The 4,502-nt window shown below is 42.2% G+C and overlaps 1 long non-coding RNA gene across 1 annotated transcript in view; it reads right to left on the bottom strand.

The window, feature by feature from the left end:
- Positions 1–205: 205 nt before the first annotated feature.
- LOC118580881 overlaps positions 206–4,502 on the bottom strand; it is a 30,217-nt gene continuing 25,920 nt past the window's right edge. Inside the window, exon 3 of the long non-coding RNA XR_004944569.1 lies at positions 206–730. This is a non-coding gene — a long non-coding RNA (uncharacterized LOC118580881). The remainder of the gene's footprint in view (positions 731–4,502) is intronic.

Genomic DNA, 4,502 nt, shown 5'->3' with positions numbered 1-4,502 from the left:
TGAGACAAAAGGGAAAGCCAAAGTTGCATTTTCAGTTTTATTTACTATGCCTAAGGAATCAATAAAACAAAAATGTCTCTGATCTGCGAACCTTTTGCTCAAGAACAGATAGTTCCTGAAATGCTAATGTTTATGGGAGATAACAAGCCACATGTTTTTGTTTGAACCACCTGCACCAATGTGCTTGATCACATGTGGGTAGGAGGTTCACAGGCAGGAAGTATGTCAGGATGTATGCTTGCCTCTGATTGGACCTGATTGGAAATACTTAAACTATTGCAAAACGTGATTTGGGGCCATCTTCTGGAAACCCAGAGGTGGACCTGGCCAGAGCCCAATCATCTGGCCAGTATTTTATTAAAGCTTGCTTCAAATTTGGCTTTAAACTGTGGTAGTGGTTTTATTCTCGACTGGTGGGATCAACACAGAACAACTGCTCTTCTCTCTCCTCCCACGGGCAACGCCAGGCCATCTTATCACACCATCTTGGATATGCTGGAGCTTTGAGGGTGATGGTTCTAGGAGAGCAGACAGTCCAGGGCCAGCCTCAGAACGCAGTGCAGCAGCATGGACATCTTCCAGCATCCCAAACTCTCCTTACTGCGCTCTACACCTCACATGTAAGGGAGGGGTGACAGTGTCCCCAGGCTCCTGGACAGCCTTCCACCTTCTCTCTCGGGATCCATTCTCACAGCTCAGCTGCCCTTGAGAAAGGCCTGCTCTCTCTGTACTGTGAATGAATGAAAAAGAAAGAAAGAAAGAAAGAAAAACCTCTGTGAATTCTCCAACTTAGTCCTTGACAGGTTCATAGTGAAAAAATTTATAAAATTATTTATTTCTGGGCAAAACTTGACTCATGTATTTAAGGTCTTCAAAAAGCCCATATTGAACTTAGAGGCTAAATACTAAGCTTTCTTAGTCCTTTGCATTCCTTCTACAACATTCCATAATCCTCCTCAGGCAAAATGGTAAAATCAGGAAAATGTTAAGTATTTGTTTCAAACTCCCCATGATGGCTGACTGTCATTAGTCTAAATTCAGGTAATTTTAATGATCAACAATTTATATATTACCCAAGAGGCTTCTGTTTGTGAAAGTTGGTTAGACAGAGACAGAGAAAGAAATTTACTAGAAAAAAAAATTGATTCTTTGAGAGTTTCCAAACTAGAGAAATGCCTGCTGCATACTGGGATCCTTTTCAGGCATCTCAGACATTTCCTCGGGATTCCTGAGAGATGATTGGTAGATATTTGCTCTTGGATGACGAGCATTACCTTAAATTATTTTTCAAAGGCTCACAATCTTTTTTATCAGCTTATATTCATTGTCCATGGTGATAAGTTTAATAAAAATGCTTTCATTTGATTATATCATGTACTTGACCACATTCCTGTCCATGTCCTCCTCTTCTGCCCCTCCCCCTCCAGTTCCCTTCCCTCCCCCAGAAAATCTCATTTCTACTTTTATAACACACGCACGCACACACACACACACACACACACATATATATATATATATATATATATATATATATATAGAGAGAGAGAGAGAGAGAGAGAGAGGAGTGTGTCTAGGATTGACACATGACAAAACTGTGATATTTGTTTCTGAATCTGATTTTTTTTTACTTAAAATGGTGGACTCCAATCCAAACCATTTTCCCCAAAATGCATAACTGCATTCCTCTCTATAGCTAAATAATATGCTATTGTATATATCTACTATATCTTCCTTTCCCAAACCATCTCTTTATGAACACCTAAGCTGACCCATGCCTGAACTACTTTGAAAGGGCTTCAAAAACTTAGACATTTCTTTAAAAACCTTTTCTTTCTTTGAAAATAAAAAAATAAAACCACTGTAGTATGTTCAAGGCTAGTGTGGACTACACCTAGGATACATCTGCTGACACCACCCAAGGCCCCTTAAGAGCAGGCGCAGCCATTGGGCAGTTCCTAGGAGATGGAAGGCAGCAGGTCTGCTAGCCTGCCTCACTGCTGTCCAGTGTCTTTCTTGCTAATCAAATGCAAGGTCAGACTGAACTTGCATTCTAGTGTAACCACTCACAACACCCACCTGCCCAAAATTCAGGGACTCTGCTCTCTTGTGTAATGGAATGACTACCCACAGGAAATGGTGACAGCTTGGAGTACATTCAAGCCCTACCATGCCATGTTGGTCCTCTGGTTTGGGCTCCTTCCCTCTCATGGTAACACAAAGGTCAAGACTGATGGCTTCCCATAGGAGCACAAACACAGCTTTGGACGTTTGTGAGCATGCCTCTTCATGAAGGTGTTACTTCATCCAGGGTGCCTGTCCCTGTGCACACTGGTATTTAGACGTGTTATATTTCTCTAAAAACGTGCTTTGGATCCAGGACTCTAATAAACAATAATTTTCTTTTTGAAAGTTTTTCCATTTTTTCCCATTTCAAAAAGTCTGTTATAAAAGCAAATTTTCAAATGACTGTCTTCAAATGAATGACAAGATTTCTTGTGTAGTGATTAGTAAATTGAATTTGTATAGACACATATACATAGACACATATACACACATATACATCATATGCATAGACACAAATGCACACATTTATGTCATATACACACATACATATACATATATATCATATATACACATGCACACATACATATCATATATGCATACACACATATATCATATACATACATACATATACATGTACACATACATCATATACATAAGTACATATATGCACATATACACCACATACATGTGTACACTTACATACATACAAGCACATATATACATCATGTCATATACACACACTCTCCTTGCCTTTTTGTAGATAAATTTCTAAATGGTCTTATTAAATAAAAAACACAGAGACAGAAATCTGGGTTAAAGCCTTAGAGAGACCAGGGAAATATGGAAAGCCACCAATCAGCCTTACCTCACTAACTCTGCAGCTTCCAAATAGCACGACTTCCTGTCTATCGATGCTTTATATGCCTTGCTTTTCTGCCCTCTCATTGGCTCTTAGCCCAGCTACCTCACTTCCTTGTCACTGTCTGTCTGTACAGACCTCCAGGTCTCTATGGTTGGTACTGGGATTAAAGGCGTGTGTCACCACGCTTGGCTGTTCCCTAGTGTGGCCTTGAACACACAGACCCTGCCTGCCACGTGACAGGATTAAGAGCTGTGCTGCCACTGCCTGATTTCTGTGTTTACTTACAATGGCTGGCCTCTTCCTCCCCCGCCCCCACATCTCTAGGCAAGCTTTATTTGTTAAAGCACAAATAAAATATCACCATATTTCAGCACAAATAAAACATCACCACACCTTTTAATCTTTTTAGTGAGACCATACTTCTCTACAGATAACAACTATCAATTTAATTCAATTTGATACACACATGATAGGTACTATGTTAGCCATCATACCATGTTTAGAGTACACACTCTTCTCAGAGAGTTTTTTACACAATGTCCTTAATTTAATGAGTCACAGGAGACTCTTCCTTTGAAACACACCTGTGTCTTCCTCTTGCTCTACCTGGACCACAGCCAGAGCAGCAGGACCCCCACACCCTCCATGCACCCTCCTCTGCAACCCAGAACTTCAGTCACTCCTTGACCTGAAATTGCCAGTGCTCAACAAATGCTAATGATTAGTTAAGTTCTCCAGTGCCCTCACAGAAGCCACCAACCTGCCTGAGCATGGCATCTGTGACAGGCAGGAGGGAAGACAGAGGGCCCTCTGCAAATGCTGTTCCCTTCATGAGGAGTATAGTGTGGAAATCCCACTGGGTCATCAGCAGGTTGAGAACACTGGGGAGCGATCATCCGGAGCACCATTCTGAAATGGTTAAGGTCCCCTCCTCCCTTCTCTGTGGATGTTTCATAACTCTTAGTGTCTCCCATTCACTTCCTGTGCCAACCCACTGTTTACCTCCCAAAGGTAACAGCTTTGTGCTGGTTACTCCTTCCCTCTGAGAGGCTCCCCGCTGGAGGGCAGCCCCTAAGACAAGCAAAGCTTACAGGGCCTCAGGAAGTGCTTGAAACTTACAAGGCTCCCTTACAAAAGTCACAAGGTGCCTCCCCAAGGCTGTAAAACAGGAAACAAGTGTTGGGAGTGGGCGCTAAGGTGGAGCCCTGAAGGCTGTGTAGGGAGCACATCATCGTCTTTTTGTTGGAACTGTTACCACTGAATCACCTGTGACCCTGTAAGTAGCCTCTCTACCACCCTCCTGTAAGTAATCCCAATAAACTGATGGTCCATCAGGCTAGACTTGGACAGATTCATTTCTCTGGTCTGTCATTGGTGCCGCATCTGGAGTAGACAGACATTTGTTCACAGGTCCCCTGAGACAATTCCATCTTTATGTACCTTTTTTTTCTGATTTGAGACAGAGTGCTACACCATAGCTCTGGCAGACCTGGTGCTCACTATGTACTCAATATTAAGCTCAAACTGGCTTCAAATTCATGGCAATCCCCCTGCCTCGGCCTTCCTACAGCTTGGA

The sequence above is a fragment of the Onychomys torridus genome, chromosome 3 (assembly GCF_903995425.1).
Source record: "Onychomys torridus chromosome 3, mOncTor1.1, whole genome shotgun sequence".
NCBI lineage: Eukaryota > Metazoa > Chordata > Mammalia > Rodentia > Cricetidae > Onychomys > Onychomys torridus.
The sequence above is the reverse complement of the archived record's forward strand: the minus strand, read 5'-3'. Positions and strand labels throughout refer to the sequence as shown.